The 19,313-nt window shown below is 43.5% G+C and overlaps 1 protein-coding gene across 2 annotated transcripts in view; it reads left to right on the plus strand.

Annotated features, from left to right (window-relative positions):
• RPL7L1 (ribosomal protein L7 like 1) overlaps positions 1-11,043 on the plus strand; it is an 82,206-nt gene extending 71,163 nt beyond the window's left edge. The window contains exons 7-8 of one of the 2 annotated variants that reach the window (XR_003941388.1): positions 10,740-10,799; positions 10,836-11,043. The gene's annotated coding sequence lies outside the window, so the exon portion shown is untranslated. Of the gene's footprint in view, positions 1-10,739 lie in introns of both variants that reach the window. The other variant, XM_030195678.1, reaches the window with a different exon arrangement.
• The last annotated feature ends 8,270 nt before the right edge of the window (positions 11,044-19,313 follow it).

Here is a 19,313-nt window from a genome sequence, read left to right on the forward strand (position 1 = left end):
CTGAGCTCTCTCAATATCCTGGGGTGGATCCCGTCCGGTCCCATGGCTTTGTCCACCTTTAGCTTTCCAAGTTGTTGATACACACTCTCTTCCTTGAGCGGTGCTATATCCACTCCATTCTCATTTGTACTTTTGCCAGTCCATTGCGGTCCTTCTCCAGGGTTTTCTTCAGTGAAAACAGAACAAAAGTATCTATTTAGCAAATTTGCTTTTTCTTCATCATTATCCACATAGCGGCTCGCAGTATCTTTTAGTCTCACAATTCCCTTTTTAGTCATTCTCCTTTCACTAATATACCTGAAGAAATTTTTGGCACCCCCCTTACATTTCTAGCCATTTGTTCTTCCGCTTGCGCTTTTGCCAAACGTATCTCTCTCTTGGCTTCTTTCAGCTTCATCCGGTATTCATCCCCGTGTTCTTCTTCTTGAGTTTTTCTGTATATCTGGTACGCTAACTCTTTAGCCTTTATTTTCTCAGCCACTTGCTTGGAGAACCATATCGGTTTCCTTTTTCTCTTGCTTTTATTTACTTTCCTTACATAAAGATTTGTGGCCCTATTTATAGCTTCTTTCAGCCTGGACCACTGTCCTTCCACTTTTTGTATGTCCTCCCAGCCCATCAGCTCCTTTCTTAGGTATTCACTCATTTTACTAAAGTCAGCATGCTTGAAGTCCAGGACTTTGAGTTTAGAGTGGCCGCCCTCCACTTCAGCTGTCATATCAAACCAAACCGTTTGATGGTCACTGCTGCTGAGGTGGGAACCCACTCGGACATTTGACACGCTATCCCCATTTGTGAGCACCAGATCCAGCGTCACTCCCTCCCTTGTAGGTTCCGTCACCATTTGTTTGAGCAGAGCACTTTGAAAAGCAACCACGATCTCTCTACTTCTTTCCGATTCCGCAGATGGAACCTTTCAATCTACATCCAGCAGATTGAAATCTCCCAGCAACAGCACCTCTCTCTTCTTTCCCAACTTTTGAATATCTGCAATCAGGTCTTTATCTAATTCTTCCAATTGTGTCGGAGGTCTGTAGACAACACCAATGTGGACAGAGGTTCTATTATCTCTTTTTAAGGTGATGCATATCGCTTCTTCCTTTCCCCAGGTCCCTGTCATTTCGGTCGCTGTGATATCATTTCTCACATATAGAGCTACTCCTCCACCCTTACGACCCTCTCTATCCTTCCTAAATAGATTATAGCCTGGTATGTTTGCATCCCATTCATGGGAACCATTGAGCCACGTCTCCGTGATTGCAACAACGTCTAAGTCTGCCTCCAACTTCAGGGCTTGACTGCGAGCATTTGTGGTCATCGCTTTCCATCTACATTTCCTGGTATGTGCTTCAACATTTGTGATTTGGGGGTATCTTTTCTCTTTGGGTACCTTCATATCCTTTTGTTCCAACTTTATTGCTTTCTCTTCTGCCTCAGTTCTATTTTCAGGATCATCACTGTGTTGTAATGGAGCAAAAGAATTCTCTAGGGGCAACACTTGTGAGGGCGGATGCTTTTTTGTCACATAACGAAGTCTGCCTGAGCCTACTGTGAACCATCTATTCTTAGGTGGTTTTATTCTTTGAGGCAGTGGTGAGACGTTGGTATGATTCTGTGCAGTTCTAGAAACTGCTTTAAGTGAATCCAATTCCTGCTTTACTTTACTGAGCTCCTGTTTTAAACTAGATTGCTGAAGACAGATAGGACAAGACTTAAGTCTCCAGATGATTGGCCTTGAAATTAAAGCACCACAATTGTTAGAGAATAAAAGTCATCCTGATTGGTTGAAATGGGTATGAGCAGGTGTACTATGTTGGGGTGAACAGTCTGTAAGATTGCCTGTGTATGACTGAGGAGTAAAGTTAATGAGTTCTGGCTTGTCTATAAATGTGTGGAAAACCCTGGGGTGGGTGGAATTATAAGTCCAGTGAGTAAGCTAAGTGCAGTATCAACGAGTTCTCTATGATAATCAGAATGGTAGAGTCTGGTCAAGGAATTTTCAGTTCAAGATTAAACTTTCAAATTCCCCTGGAATATAACTTCCCTTTTGTAAATAGATCTAAATATTCCCAATAAATTATAGCAGTTTCAACAATGTAAAATGCACCTTTATACTACAATGCAGTTTTACAAGCCTATCCTCTATCAGAGCTAAGCAGGAAAGGAAAGAGGGTTCACAGGACAAATTAATTATGCAATAAGCAATAAATTAAATAAGCCTTAAATTAAAGACAATATCAGGTATCTAAACCTCTAGACAAAAAGTTGAGGTTAGCATAAAATAATCAGAATTGACTTAGCAGTAATTTGGTTCAGGTCCAGCAGCACATGGAATGTACAAGCAATCCATCCACCCTATCAGATTAACTGTTCACTCGTCCTCTAGATTGTTCACTTGTCTTTAGATTGTTCTCTTGTCTTTTAGATTGTAAGCTCTTTGAGCAGGGACTGTCCTTCTATGTTTGAATTGTACAGCGCTGCGTAACCCTAGTAGCGCTTTAGAAATGGTTGTTGTTGTTGTCTATCCAGAGCCTAACCCACCTCCTGCTGTGCTGTGACTTCCTGCCAGTGAGTCAGCTAAGTGCAGTATCAATGAGAGTTCTATATGACAATCAGAATGATAGAGTCTGATCAAGGAATTTTCAGTTCAAGATTAAACTTTCAAATTCCCCTGGAATATGTTCAAATGATTTTTATTGATAGATACACCGTGTCCAAACATATAATGCAATAACACTATATATAAACATGTGACTGCAGCATTACTGTTCACAATCATAACTCCAACCATACAAATATAAGCCATGAATTTCACAGTGCATCTATACATTCTGTTTCCCCCTCTCCCTCCCCTCCCTATGATGCCTATTAATCCTCCCCCCCCCCCCCCCCCCCAGTCCCTTCCCCTTCCTTCTACATCCCCACCCCCCTTTACCCTAGTCCTGTGCTTCAGGAAATTATATCTCTGTTAAAAGTTCAACATAAGGCTGGGGGCAAAGTATTCCACATGGGTTCCCATTGCGCCCTAAATGCGAGACTTGGGGTGCTGTCCATATCGCTCACTCCACAGCGGTCTATTCGCATCTGCTGAATTAATTGTGATCTCCATGTTTGTTTAGATGGCTGTTGAGGTGATCTCCAGGAGAGCAGTATTGAAGTGATCCCAAAAAGGATTGACAGTCTGGTGAAACCCTTAAACCCCTTTGGAGGGTCAATTGAAAAAGTGTAGGAATTAAAAAGCATCAGTGGGTCTTTTACAAGTGTGCAATTCCACATTTTATCTGTCATTTCTAATACCTCCCCCCAAAATCTCTGAACCATTGGGCAATGCCAAAACATATGACCCAATGTAGCCATTGGTGCCCTACATTTAGGACATTCCCCGCAATCTGTAAAGTTTGCTAAAAAGGCTCTACGTGGTGATATATATACCCTCAAGATCCATTTGTACAACCTCTCCCTCTGCGGAATAGATAATCTCTGTGTGTACAAACATTTCACATATGTTCTACACATCTCGTGGGTCACCTTGCACCCCAGTTCTCTAGACCAGCCCAAAGCCAAGCGTTCATAATCTATCTCTGGGGAGGAATCTTTTAGTTGTTGGTGATGGAACCTCAACGGTATCGTTTGTGGTGCACCTAACGTAAAGGTCTCTGCTAGGACCTCTGTGACATCCTCTGTTAGATCCGTCCACGGCAAGGTTGCAATGTAGTGTTTTTTAATTGGAAATATTCAAACATATGTCCCTGTGGAATGTCGTATAGTGTGTGTAGCTCAGAATATGAATGCATTCTACCCTCCACTGTGACCACATGAGCTATATACACCATTCCTTTCTTTGCCCAGTTACTAAAAATGCTTTTTCCCTGTCCCGGTGGAAAGCTTAGGTTGTTACATATGGAAAGCCACGTCAAAATGGAAGCCAAAAAGTGATGTCTTCTGCACACCCATCTCCAGGTGGCCCTTAGTGACTGCAATAGGGGATGTCTCTTGAAGGCCTGCGGAGGCAACCTACCTGCGTGCAAAAGATGACTGAAATGTATCTCAGGAAATATGTTCATTTCTATCGCTGTTAGGGAGAAATCTGATGTACTTCGGTACCAATCATTGATATGACGCATTGCACTCGCTATTGTTAGGAATCTGATATTTAGCAGTTCCATCCCTCCCCCATCTCGTGGGGAAGCTATCACCTCTAGAGGTAACCTTGGTTTTTTTTCCCTCGCCATAGGTATATCTGTAAAAGTTTCGATAAGGTCTTTTCTTCTCTATGTTTTAGAAATATAGGTAGCTGTTGAAACAAGTATAGCCATTTTGGGGCTAGAATCATGTTAAATAGGACTATTCTTCCCCATACTGTCAACGGGAGCTCTCCCCATAATGCTATCTTGCATTTTGTTAGTTCTAGAAGTGGTGCTACGTTAGCATGATACAATTCTCTGAGGTCCTTAGTTAGATAGATCCCCAGATATTTTATCTTTGATTCCGCCCATCGTAAGGGAAATTGTCCTGCCCAGGTTTGTTTTATCTTGTCATCTAGCGGCATCGTGCAGGATTTGTGAAGGTTAAGGGTAAATCCTGCCATAGACCCATACCATCTGATCAATTCCAACGCCTTATCCAGGGACGCCTGAGGTTTTGTGAGCACCAACATAATATCATCTGCTTATGCTAGTGCTTTTACTTCTTGTGCTCCCATTCTTACTCCTTTAACTTCATTGTTACCATTAAGCAGTCTGAGCAACGGTTCCAATGCTACATCAAACAGTAATGGGGATAATGGGCATCCCTGCCTGGTACCCTTGGTGATCTTAAAACTTTGTGTGAGTCCCCCATTAATTGCTATCTGCGCCTCCGGGTCTTGATATAAGGTTTAAGGGCCTGCAGAAATTCCCCCGGTAGGCCTATCCAGTCAAGGACCTGGAACAAAAAGCCCCATCTCACTTGATCAAAAGCCTTAGCCGCGTCCAGGCTAACTATCATTGCGGGTTACTTTTGATGTTTACACTGAGCCATCGACAACAGTACTTTCCTGATATGTAAGACTAAGTGTCGCTTAGATATGAATCCCACCTGTGCTGGGTCAAGCAATTCAGGAAGGACAGTCCCTAGTCTGTCTGCTAGGATCTTTGCCAGCAACTTAATGTCCACATTGATTAGGGAAATAGGACGGTATGATTCTGGTTCTTCTATAGCTTTGTCAGGTTTCAGTAAAAGAACAATTCGGGCAGTATTCTCATATTTCGGGAAGCTCCCTTCTTCTATGACTGCTTGGTAATAATCAAACAACGGGCCTAAGATAGAATATTGAAGTATTTTATAGCATTCCCCAGAGAACCCATCTGCCCCGGGGGCCGACATAGATTTTAGCCCTTTTATAGCCCGCTGCAGCTCTTTTGGTTGTATAGGAATTCTTAATAACTCCAGTGCCATCTTATTGAAATGGGGCATCCCTGCTTTCTTTAGTAGCTCTTGTTCGGGGTTCGCTAGGCCTTGTTCTTTATATAGTTGCTTAAAGTGAGTGAGGAGCACCTCTTGTAGCTTATCCGGCCTGCTCTCTAGTCCTCCCTTCTTATTTTTCAATACCGAGATGGTCCGGTTCCCTCTGCTCTTATTTATGTAGGCGATATTTTTGGAATACTACATTCCGTTTCATGTGCTCATGGAGCAGTGAGTTCAGTGCTGTCTGTATAGAATGATAAGCTTCTTTGTGAGCCTCCGTCGGAGATGTTATGTATCTCCGTTTAGCCTTGTACAGTTGGTGATTTAAATGAATGACACTTGAGGCTATCCGCTTACATCTTGCTGCCATGTAGGCAATCAAGTCTCCTCTTAGAACTGCTTTTGCTGCACACCAGAATAACTGAGGATTGCTTTTATGGACTTTATTGTGTGCCACGTACGTTTCCCATTTCCCTTTCAAAAATTTTTGAAATTCTTTATTTTTTGCCAGATAGCTAGGAAATCTCCAACACGGGACAGGGAAAAAATGTCTAGTGGTGGAAAGCACCAGCCACACTGGGGCGTGATCTGATATCATTATTTCTTCCTGTCCTGCCTCCTCCACCTCTGCAAAAAGTTCTGATGTAATGAAAGTGTAATCTAAACGGGCCCATGTCCCGTGAACTCTGGACTGGTGTGAGAAATCCCTGTCGTTGGGGTGCAGGTGTCTCCATATATCCACCACCGAGAGAGAGGCCGCAAACTCTCGTAATATCTGTCCTTCGCTTTCTCCCTTATATCCAATATTTCGGGATCCCGTACAATCTATCTGCGGGTCCATGATTGTATTCATATCTCCCACCACTATTAGCCCTTTACCTTGAATAGGATTAAGGGTCCTCAGCAGTCCGGGGAAGAACCGCTTATCAAATGGGGTGGGGGCATAAACATTGAGTAAAAAGATCTCCCTGCCCTGCAACCATAATTTAGTCAGTATGTATCGTCCCTGCGGGTCTTTCATAATTGTTTCTGCAGTGTATGCTAAACATTTATGTATTAGAATTGCTACACCCCCTTTCCGTTCCTCCATTGAGGCATATAGAATTTGTCCCACCCAGCCTTGCTTGAGTTTTCATGTTCTTGATCTGTCAGCCTAGATTCCTGAAGGCAGGCAATATCTACCTTTAGGCGCTTTAGATGTGCTAGGATTTGGCAAAGTACCTCATGAAAGACTCCAGCGGAAATTGAAGAGTCATGGGATAGGAGGTAGTGTTCTATTGTGGATTAAAAACTGGTTAAAGGATAGAAAACAGAGAGTAGGGATAAATGGTCAGTATTCTCAATGGAGAAGGGTAGATAGTGGGGTTCCCCAGGGTTCTGTGCTGGGACCTCTGCTTTTAACATCTTTATAAATGATCTAGAGATGAGAGTAACTAGTGAGGTAATTAAAATTTGCTGATGACACAAAGTTATTCAAAGTTGTTAAATCGCGAGAGGATTGTGAAAAATTACAAGAGGACCTTACGAGACTGGGAGACTGGGCAACTAAATGGCAGATGAAGTTTAATGTGAGCAAGTGCTAAGTAATGCATTTTGGAAAGAGGAACCCAAATTATAGCTACGTAATGCAAGGTTCCACGTTAGGAGTCACCGACCGGGAAAGAGATATAGGCGTCATCGTTTATGATACATTGAAACTCTCTGCTCAGTGTGCAGCGGCAGCTAAGAAAGCAAAATAAAATGTTAGGTATTATTAGGAAAGGAATGGAAAACAAAAATTAGGACATTATAATGCCATTGTATTGCTCCATTGTGCAACCGCACCTCAAATATTGTGTACAATTCTGGTCACGGCATGTCAGAAAAGATATAGTGGAATTAGAAAAGGTGCAGAGAAGGGCAACGAAAATGATAAAGGGGATGGGACAACTTCTCTATGAGGAAAGGCTAAGTGACTAGGGCTCTTCAGCTTGGAGAAAAGATGGCTGAGGGGAGATATGATAGATGTCTATAAAATAACAAGTGGAGTGGAACAGGTAGACGTGAATCACTTGTTTATTCTTTCCAAAAATACTAGGACTGGGGAGCATGCAATGAAGCTACAAAGTAGTAAATTTAAAACGAATCAGAGAAAATATTTCTTCACTCAACGTGTAATTAAACTCTGGAATTTGTTGCCAGTTAGTTAGCGGAGTTTAAAAAAGGTTTGGCTAGCTTCCTAAAAGAAAAGTCCGTAAGCCATTAGTAAAATGGACTTGGGGAAAACCCACTGCTTATTTCTAGGGTAAGCAGCAGTGGTGTGCTGGTAAATGTTTAACAACAGGCTCTCTCCCCGGTCCCCCTCTGCGCCCCCCTCCAAATTGCAGAGCTGGCTATAGCCTGGGGGGGGGGGGGGGGTTGGCAATGCATTCCTCCAGGAAAAAAAAATTAAATGATCCCAGGTTCCAATCTAATTCATGTTTAATGTGCGATAAAATGCCATTAATAAGTAAATAAATATAAACTTTTAATGTTGAGCACCTGATTCTCAAAGTGAACATATTCCAAACACTATAATGAAAATAAAATGATTTTTTTTCTACCTTTGTTGTCTGGTGACTATTTTTCTGATCATGCTGGCCCAGTATCCGATTCTGCTGCTATCTGTCCTCTTAACTCCGTTTCCAAGGCTTCCTTTCCATTTATTTCTTTCCTTTCCTCCTTTCTTCTTCATTTCTTGTCCTCAGCTTCTGCCTATTTTCTTCATCCATGTGCAGTTTTTCTCCTCTCTTCCTTTCCCCTCATCTCATCTCCTTCCTCACTCTTTCCTCCCCTCCATCCATGTCCAGCATTTCTTCTCTCTCCCCTCCTCTCCCCTGCCCTCCATCCACCCATGTCCAGCAGTGACCCTCCCCTGCCTACATGCACCCATACCCAGCGACACTTCTCTCCCCTCCAGGCTCCATCCACCCATGCCCAGCGACTCCCGACTCCCTTCAGCAAATTCTCCTCCCTCCCTCCCTCCGGATCCGGTCCCTCACCGACTCCTTGTCCTTCTAATTCTTCGGGGCAGGCAGTCATGCCTGCCCGTTACCAGCGCTGACTCTCCCCTGCCGGTTCACACTTCAAAATGGCCGCCGAGACTTCAGCAGAAGTCTCGTGAGGCCACCTCTGGAAGTCTCGGCGGCCATTTTTAAAGCGCGAACCGGCAGGGGAGAGTCAGCGCTGGTAGCGGGCAGGCAAGACTGCTTGCCCCGAAGAATTAGAAGAGTCAGGTCGGTGACGTGAGGGACCGGATCGGGCAATTGATCGGGCGGGCGGGAGGGAGGAGAGCCGGCTCGCACTAGGGAACAACTGACTCGCAAGTCGGTACAAAATTTAACAACTGGCTTTTGTGAGCCGGCTCCAGCACACCACTGGTAAGCAGCATAAAATGTATTGTACAGGTACTTGTAACCTGGATTGGCCACTGTTAGAAACGGGATGCTGGACTTAGTGGACCTTCGGTCTGTCCCAGTATAGCAACACTTACTTTCTTTTGACCTCTTACATCCAAAGTGAGAATAATACCCCAAGATGAACAAACCACTAGGCTAGTGTGGTTTGTCCCAGCACCACTCAGGGCAGCTTGCAGCTTAATTCCTGACCTGCAGAGGCACCTTGTCTTTTTGACAGGGAAACAGGGTAAGCTGCTGTAAGAGAGTCATGGGGATTGGGCATCAGTAGGGCAGTTTCCACAGAGTGTTGCATAGTTGAAAGTACACAGATATTTTTTACTCCTTGTGCTTTACCTAACCTTTTGAACATATAGGCTGCCCCAATCTGTCTGACCTATCAGATTGACTGTACATTTGTCTTTTAGATTGTAAGCTTCTTGAGCAGGGACTGTCCTTCCATGTTAAATTGTACAGCGCTGCGTAACCCTAGTAGCGCTTTAGAAATGTTAAGTAGTAGTAGTGCTTTAGGGGATGACCGAATGACTTCCAGCCAAACAGATGGATGATAATGTAGCTTTATTTAGCATCAGTTTCTGCATGTATTATCCATGTGTTTGGCTGGAAGTCATTTGAACATCCCCTACTTCCTTGTGTGGTTTGGCTTACCATAGGGGTTTGTTTCCTGTTTGTTTTTTGTTTTTTTTGCCATGTATGGGTGCTGCTTTCCTCCCATGACCTAAATACACCCGTAAGAATGCTTGTCTTTAAGCTGCCCAAAGCTATTTGAGCATTGGAAGTATTTGCTCCCAGCTGAGTGGGTGGAAGTTGGGTGAGACTTGGGTGCATTTTTCAGACAGGCCAGTTTAGCCAGGGAATTTGCACGGAAAATTAAACTCTGAAAGTAAAATAGGTTTAAGATCACTGGGCACAAATTTCATTTCTTGCTGCCACTTACTTCAGACGACAAATAGCAAAATGCAGGTTTTCACAAGTTTATGAATGTTTGTTTTTATAGCATCTACTGATAATAGAAGTTACTTGAGTAAATCTTTTTTTTTTTTTAATTCAGGTGAGTTTATAGGGGTTACAAATGTTTTATTTCAAACCCCTTCATATCCTTGGACTGGATGTATGACTCGAGTACTGTACCTTGATTGTTTGGACTGTCATGGCTTTCAGGTGGATCTCTTCAAACAAGTTGTTAGGGGTTGTAGGATGAATTGATAAAAGATAGTATACTGGGGAAAATGCAAGAAGTTGCAGATTTCCAGAAACCCACACCAGATGGAGAGATGTACTAAGGGGTATCTCTCATTGTGTTTATTGTGCAAGCCTCTGTACGAGTTAAATAACCAAACTTTGAACAGTGTGGCAGCAAGAAGGTTGCACGGCATTCATCCTGGAAAGAAACTTTGCAGCCCTTTGGCCATTTCACTTTGGCTTGCCCTCCAGGGCTGTGGTCAGCCTTTCTTCCTCTGGCAGTTCAGAGGAGAAAATATTCCCCAACAACCCTTGTCAGGATTTCCTCCCCTCCCTCTAGACAGAACTCCGTGTAAGATCTGGGGCTTTGTCAACTAATGAAATAGAAGATTCTTATTTTTGTAAGTAGAATTCTACTTTTTTCTGTCTTTGCCTGTTTCTTTTGACTGTAGTCATAAGTGCCTTGGCTATTATGTATAATGGAGTTGCTGAACTGGAATTGACTATAAAGTGGATTAGGGGAAGCATAATTAAAGAATTGCTTTCCAGTTGTGAGGAAGTAAACTAGAATGCATAAGGGAAACCATTAATTTTGTAGGGTAAAAAAAAAGGGAGAAAAACTTAAATATATAAACCCTGTAGTGAAATGCCTTTGTGTTTGTTTTCCCTATTCCCTAGATGTCATGCAAAGGATTTCGCAAAGCCTGGAGTATGTTTGCTTCGTATGGTCTCTTCATCCATTGAAGCCACGTTTAGGAGATCAGTTGGCAGAGTCATCAGTTATTCCAAGTGCTGCTTGCAGAGACATGAGGCTGGCAGGCACCCCCATGCTACATCACTAACTGTTTTGCATCTGACAATTTTCTGCAAAATGAGAGCAGTGGTTCCTTGGTGAACCCACAACTACATAGCTTTTTAGGATAGCCGCAAGTAACAAATTCAGGAGCAGGGGAGCACATTTTTGTTTGGGGGACCCCCCCCCCCCCCCCCCCCCCCCCCCCCCCCCCCCCCCCCCCCCCCCCCGGTGGCATCCAGCATTTCTCTTCATCCCTCCCATGGTCTGTAGTATCTTCCTTCCACCCCCCGGTGAGGTATCCAGCGTCTCACCTCCCTTTCCTTGGGGTAGCAGAACTACAGTAAGCATATTGCAGAAGACGCATCACATCACAGCTTGCCGGTGTGGGGCTTTGAGCATCCATACATGCTGAAAGCCTGTCATCTCCTGCCCCCCACCAGACTTCCTGTTCGGAGGGGGCAGAAGTTGGCAGTCCTTGAGCATATGTGGATGCTTGGTGCCTTCTGCCAGCCAGCCATAATGCATGTTCTGTAATGCTGGCCTGGGGAAAGGCGACTAAGAAGCTAAATGCTTCCTGGTAGAGGGAAGTTAGGAAAATTTTAGTGGAACCATGGCACCCTGTTCCAACTGCTATAAGTAAATTTTGCATGTACACTCTATGCAGTTGATTTCATGCTGATCGACTATGGCTATCCTGACAAACTGAGTGGCAGTGGGGTCATACTGGTTTGTGAATCACTGGATTTAAAACTTGGGTAGAATTAACATTATATTTCTTATATATAGCATGAACCTTTTATTGGTCAGGGAGGATTCACTTGGGCATTACATCCTCCTACAATTTTTATATAAATTTCAAGGTTAAAAAGTGTATGTTGATAAACCTACAATGTACATATTTCTGGAATAGATGTTTCAGTGATTTTCAAAAGAGTACATTACAATGCTTCCTGTGGATATGAAAAGATTTTCTTTCAGCTCTGCCTTTGGATCCCCCTTATATTATGTGTGGACTGGATCTAATGCATAAGTGTTCTTTGAACTGGCATCGTGGGATAGTTAGAGCTTGTGCCCCACATCTTAGCAGTTGTAGCCTGTGGAAATCCCAGTTCTTTTAGATGATTGATTGGCTTATTCCAGCATTTAAGTGAAGATGCTCTTCAACCAAAGAATTTGTAATAAGGGATTACAGATATCAAGGCACTGTGCTGAATGTTTGCTGCATTTAACCCCATGGGTTAGAAGTTGATTGCAGAGCCCTGATTCTCTTCCATGCCACTTCCCTTCCCCCAGTGTGACTTTTCTCAATAAATGATTTTTTAGACTGTTAACTGGTTCTTGCTGATAATGGAGTGTTTGCTTCACTTTTCTGCAACTAGCAAAGAAATTTTCTCTGAGTCCTTACATATAGACAGCATCAGCTAGAGCACAGGCTGGAGAAAGTAAACAAAGCTGAAGGAGCTTTCTAGTGTGGTGCACTGCACATGTGCAGAAATTCTTGCACTAGCATTATCATGTGGGACCACCTGGGATTGTTTTTCTGTGGAGCGCAGTGGATGTCTGCTACATGAGATGCAGCTGTTGGAACATTTCTTTTAAAATGTGGAGGAGTAGCCTAATGGATAGCACAGTGGTCTGAGAACATGGGGAGCTGAGTTTGATTCCCACTGTGGCTCTTTGTGACCCTGAGCAAGTCACCTAACCCTCCATTTTCCCAGGTACAAAACGTAGATTGTGAGCCCACTAATGACAGAGAAAGTATCTATGTCTAATACATGTAAATTGCTTTGGTTGTGCCACAGAAGGGCAGTATATCAAATCCATGACCTTTTACCTCAGTTTCACTTTTCTCCTACTTTGAAAAATCTTAGGTTTTTTTTCTGTATATTTTTACAATTCCTTTGATTTGCACTGCTGTGGCCTTCGTTATCAGTACATCGAGCAGCATTGGTCATTTAATTTTGCATCGGCTATTTTTCTACCGATGTCCCAGAGGAAGAAGATTCTAGTGGTTGACACTCATGAATCGTGCTTTTGAATCTGAAAACAATGGGCCTGATGTTCAAAGCAATTTAAGCAAGCAGGAGAGGCTCAGCGGGCTGGAGCAACACTACCTGACTGGGCAGTGTGGCTAAATATTGGCTCTGTTTAGCCATTTCAAAAGTGGGAAGGAGAAGAGGGTTCCAGAGGCAGAATCGGAGATGAGCCAGAAGCAGTCTGGGTTTCTGCAATACTCTGTGCTGGTTGTCTCATAGCTATGTATCCAAATAGGACCTTGTAAAAGCAGTCATAACTTTGGTTACTTAGCTATGCAGGTGTTGGCCCTGAATATTGGCCAGCACCCATATAGCTCCCTCGTAGCTGCCAGTGTTGCATGTTCTCCCCTCCCTCTCCCACACCCACCATGATCAGAACCCCCTTGCCGATTGCAACCTACCAATCGAACCCATCCCCTAAGATCAATCCCTCCCCCAAAACCCAGTCCCCTGTCGGACCAGGTCTCCTAAAACCGCCCCCTTCCCCGGGTCTACCTGTATCCCTGGTGATCCGGTGGAGGGTCTTCTGGACAAGAGCGATTCCCCACTCTCCCCTAGTGGCTGCAGCGAGTTCCAGCAGTAGTCTTGTGGTACTACCAGTAGAGATCAGCCTTCCTTATAAGGGCTTCCTTTGTCTGTAAATGGAAGGCTGACCTCTAGTGGTAGTCCCATAAGACTACTGCTAGAGCTTGCTGCAGCCATCTGCTTTACACATTTTGTAATTAGGGGTATATCAAGCAGATCTGGGGGATCAAATTTAGGGCCTGATGTCCAAGCACTGATAACCCCAAATCACCCAGGAGGATATCCATTCTCTCTACCCCAAGTGTTGGAATTTGCAGTCTTCAATAAGCAGTTGGATAAGATGGTCCAGGAGATTCTGAACCACCGTCTGGTAGGGATCAATGCATCAGTACTGATGCGAGGGGAGATTTTGGATTTCAGATAACTTGTGTTTCCAAATACAAGTTCAAGACAAGTTACAAGTTCAGGTACACAATTGTAGACTGAGGCAATGGACGGCAGAATGCCCTCACTTGGATTCCAGGGCTCTGTCCTTTCCTGGTTCTCTTCCTACCTCTCCCTCCGCACCTTTAGTGTTCACTCTGGTGGATCCTCTTCTACTTCTATCCCTCTGCCTGTCGGTGTACCTCAGGGTTCTGTTCTTGGTCCCCTCCTCTTTTCTATCTACACTTCTTCCCTTGGCTCATTAATCTCATCCCATGGCTTTTCCTACCATCTCTATGCTGATGACTCCCAAATCTACCTTTCTACCCCTGATATCTCACCTTGCATTCAAACCAAAGTTTCAGCGTGCTTGTCTGACATCGCTGTCTGGATGTCTCAATGCCACCTGAAATTAAATATGACCAAAACCGAGCTTCTCATTTCCCCCCCCCCCCCAAACCCACCTCCCCGCTCCCCCCGTTTTCTATTTCTGTTGATGGCTCTCTCATTCTCCCTGTCTCCTCAGCTCGAAACCTTGGGATCATCTTTGACTTTTCTCTCTCCTTCTCTGCTCATATCCAGCAGATTGCCAAGACCTGTCGTTTCTTTCTTTACAACATCCGTAAAATCCGCCCCTTTCTTTCTGAGCACTCTACCAAAACCCTCATCCACACCCTAGTCACCTCTCGTTTAGACTACTGCAATCTGCTTCTTGCTGGCCTCCCACTTAGTCACCTCTCACCTCTCCAATCGGTTCAAAACTCTGCTGCCCATCTCATCTTCCGCCCGGGGTCGCTTTACTCATACTACCCCTCTCCTCAAGACCCTTCACTGGCTCCCTATCCGTTTTCGCATCCTGTTCAAACTTCTTCTACTGACCTATAAATGTATTCACTCTGCTGCTCCCCAGTATCTCTCCACACTCGTCCTTCCCTACACCCCTTCCCGTGCACTCCGCTCCATGGATAAATCCTTCTTATCTGTTCCCTTCTCCACTACTGCCAACTCCAGACTTCGCGCCTTCTGTCTCGCTGCACCCTACGCCTGGAATAAACTTCCTGAGCCCCTACGTCTTGCCCCATCCTTGGCAACCTTTAAATCTAGACTGAAAGCCCACCTCTTTAACATTACTTTTGACTCGTAACCACTCGCCTCCACCTACCCTCCTCTCTTCCTTCCCGTCCACATTAATTGATTTGATTTGCTTACTTTATTTTTTGTCTATTAGATTGTAAGCTCTTTGAGCAGGGACTGTCTTTCTTCTATGTTTGTGCAGCGCTGCGTATGCCTTGTAGCGCTATAGAAATGCTAAATAGTAGTAGTAGTAGAGGTCACAAGGATGCTCAGTGTGAGATGCTTTCCCTAGGTCTCAGTCTGCTACTCTAACCACTGTGCTAGTCTTCCACGCCTCAACAGCAATGCTAATACTCTGAAACCAATGGCTATATTCTGGTAAACTTTCCTTCCAAGATGACAATCGCTGATCATTATTCAGGTGGCAGCTGACCAAGATTAGGATTCATTATTGATCGTTCTTGATCTAATGTTGGCTTTTTGATATTATTGATCATATTCTTTTGTTGTGAATACTGTAATCTATTGGGTTGAGTCAGAGTGTATTTTGTTTAGTTGGAATTATTAGGACCCTGAAAATTCAACCCACTGTAGTTGATAGCCTGTAAACATTCTTGTTAGATTCATAGAAACATAGAAAAATGAAAGCAGATAATGACCATATGGTCTGTTCAGTCCTCTCATACATGCCATCTACTATCCCTTTTTCGCCCTTACAGGCTGTACTGTAATGATGGGCTACATCCTTCTGTGATAGGAAAAAAGGATCCTTGGGGGAAATTCAAACAGTATGTTTCTAGACATTGAAAGTAGAGGGTAAGGAAGCAAAGGAATTCAGAAAATTGCCCCCAGGAAAAACATGACAGCAGTGGGGAAAGGTAATGTTAATATAGAAAACCATCTAAACTCAATAACACATGGAAAGCAATGAGTACAAATACTCGTAGTCTTAAGTAAAAAGGTTCAAGATTTGCAAGCCCTGATGTTTGAGGAAGATTTGGATATTGTTATTACAGAGACATTGTTCATTTTCTTCACTCAACATGTAATGGAATTCATTGCCAGAGAATGTGGTAAAGGTGGTTAGCTTAGCAGGGTTTTTAAAAGGTCCTAGTATTTTTGGAAAGCAGCATAAAATGTATTGAGCTTTTTTGGGATCTTGCCAGGTATGTCTGACCTGGATTGCCACTGTTTGAAACAGGATGCTGGGCTTGATGGACCTTTGGTTTGTCCCAATGTGGCAATACTTATGTACTTATTGATTCCCATGAATAGGATTTGAACATACATACGGGATATAATCTTTTTATGAAGCATAGGGAGGGCCGAAGAGGTGGAGGAGTGACACTGTGTGAAAAATAATATCAGGACAGGTCCACCTTAGGAGTCAGGACTCAAGAAAAAGATCTAGGTGTCATTGTAGACAATATGCAGAAATCTTCTGCCCAGTGCACTGTGGAGGCCAAAATGATAAAGAAGATGGAACTCCTCTCGTATGAGGAAAGGCTAAAGAGATTAGGGCTCTTCAACTTGGAAAAGAGATGGCTTGTGGAAGATACAATTGAGGTCTACAAAATCTTGAGTAATGTAGAATGAGTAGAAGTGAATTGATGTTTTACTCTTTTAAAAAGTACAAAGACTAGGGGATACTCAATGAAGTTATATAGAAGTACCTTTAAGACAAATAAGAGGAAATATTTTTTCACTTAAAAAATGATTAAGCTCTGGAGGATGTAGTAACAGCAGTTAGCATATCTGGGTTTATAAAAGGGTTGGACAAGTTCCTGGAGGAAAAGTCCATAGTCTGCTATTGAGACAGATATGGGGAAGCAACTGCTTGTCCTGGGATTGATAGCATGGAATGTTGCTACTATTTGGGTTACTGTTCTGGGCTCTTGGCCACTATTGGAAACAGGATACTGGGCTATATGCACCCAGTATGCCTATTCTTATGTTCTTAGAAGGTAATGTCAAGGCTTATAATGATAGAACCTTGCTGAGTTATGCCTCCTTGGAAGAGATGTGCAAAGCTGCAACATGGACATCTATTGACACATTTACATCCTATTACTTCTTGGAAACAGTATCCGAAAGCGATGGTAGATTGGTTAGTCTGTCCTGTAGAACCTCTACTGTTTTCATTCACTCCATTCTGATAAGGCTCATTTTTATTATTTCTAGGTTGCCTTCATAAAATATAGAAACATACATATACAAATACAAAAAGGCCTGTTGCCAACAGTCTGTTTATTACCCATCGGTATTCTGTGTTTTTGTTAAAGACAACTAATAGGTAGGAATTCCCAAGTATGAGAGCACTGATACCTTGCTTAGCCTCTGAGAGGGAAAAGTCAATTACCTGCAACAGGTGTTCTCCAAGGACAGCAGGATATTGCTGTCCTTGGACTCATCACTTCATTGTCTTCTCGGTCTGGAATGTGCTTCCACTTTACTTTAGAGAGACGTGGTAGCCATGTTAGTCCACTTTTAAAGGTAATCAATAGAAATAGAATAAAATAAAACATAGGAAAGAAAATAAGATGATACCTTTTTTATTGGACTAAGTACATTTTTTGAACGTGATGTCACACTGAGGAGCGGACATAAGTGAGAGGAGCTCCTGGGCCTTGATCCCATCCACCTATCAAAAATCATACAAACTCGAGCGAACAGACCTTAAAGTAGGCGGGAGAGGCGTGTGAGAAGTGCGAGTCGCTAAAAGTTGAGAGCAGCGAGCTTATGGCATCAAAATCTCTAAGAAAACAGTCGGAGAAACCAAGGGCGTCTGAGGCGCAAAAGATGGCAGAGGTGGAGGACGGCATATATGTCTCGGTGAGCTCGACCTGGGTCTCAGAAATAGTATCAGAGGTGACTCAGGCCATAGACTCCTCCTTGGATAAAAAATTTCAATGTGTTACTGATAAACTGGAGGTGATGGATGGGAGGATGGAATCGCTGAAGGGAGAGTTTGCGGCCTATTGCCAGAGAGTGTTGGATTTGGAAGACGCGTGCAACAAATACAGACAGAAAAGGATTCCCTGCAATCAAAAGTGGAGGAATTGGAAAATAAGATAGACGACATCGAAAACAGATCCAGAAGAGGTCATTTAAGACTAGTGGGATTGCCGGAGTCCATCTTGGAGACAGAGTTGTGAGGATTTTTGGAAGCATGGCTGGTCAAGTCACTGCAGCTGCGCTCGGATGCTGGTCCGCTGAGAATAGAAAGAGCACATAGGCTGGGTCCTAGGAGACAGCCAGAAGCCAAGCCCAGGGTGCTCATATTTAAAATGTTAAATTATGTGCACAAGACTCAGGTGTTGTGGGCAATAAGAGCTAGAGGTCCGCTGACATATGAGAACAAGACCATACTATGTTCTCAAAACTTTTCCTCGAGGGTCTCTCTGTTGCGGAGGGTGTATTCACCAATATGTTCAGAGCTGCATCAACAGCATATACAGTTTGCCCTCTTATATCCAGCACGTTTCAAAGATGGCAAGCCTAATTTTTTCGATACACCAGAGGCAGCTCATGCTTTTTTGAATCAACAGGTCTCTGCTGACTGATAGGACCAACATGCCTTAGCAGGATCCATCCTTAGGCAGATGAGCAACAGAGCTGGCAATATGAGCTCAGTCATTATAATATAGTGGATAGGTCTTTGAGGACTTATGGCCTTTTGCCCCCTCCCTGGTTCTCCCCCCCCCCCCCCCCCCCCCCACCTACTTATGTTTTTTTTGTTTTTATGTATACCTCTGTTTCTAAGCATTTTGGAGGATGACCATGTTTTTGGATCTGAGGATAATTGAAAGACATAAAGTGCCAATCCTCTGCAACTTCAGCTTTCAAAGAGTAGGGTTTGATCCAGGAATCTTATCTGGATACAAACTACAACGTAGCTGCACTGAGTTTCAGAGAGGCTGTTGGGAGCAGATGGGGCTTATCCAGATTAAACCATTTGGGTGAAATGGCGGAGCAGGGGTGCCACCACAGGAGGTGCAGCAGACAGCGCACTAAATGACTGGATATTTAATATGGCAGAGGAATTGGTTATGAAATATGGTCACCACAGAAATTTCAATACGGGGGTGGTTTGTAAGCTGCAGTGTACCATTCCCCCCCCCTATTTTTTATTTTTTTACACAGGAGTTTTTGATATGGTCTTGAGACTATGGACTGTCTATAGAGACATTATGAAAATGGGCTATCGTCATGCATAGGTTATTAGGCCAAGCTGGGTCATAGTGGATATTAAGAATACAAGATCACAAGTCTTGGCATTTGCCATGGAGTGCATACCAGATACTATATTGTTCGACGAAAATAGGAAGGGGATTTGCTTATACAATACTATTGTTTGACCCAGGACAGATGGGCATATATAGTTCCGATCTCCTTGAT

This window comes from Microcaecilia unicolor, chromosome 3 (genome assembly GCF_901765095.1).
Source record: "Microcaecilia unicolor chromosome 3, aMicUni1.1, whole genome shotgun sequence".
Taxonomy (NCBI): domain Eukaryota; kingdom Metazoa; phylum Chordata; class Amphibia; order Gymnophiona; family Siphonopidae; genus Microcaecilia; species Microcaecilia unicolor.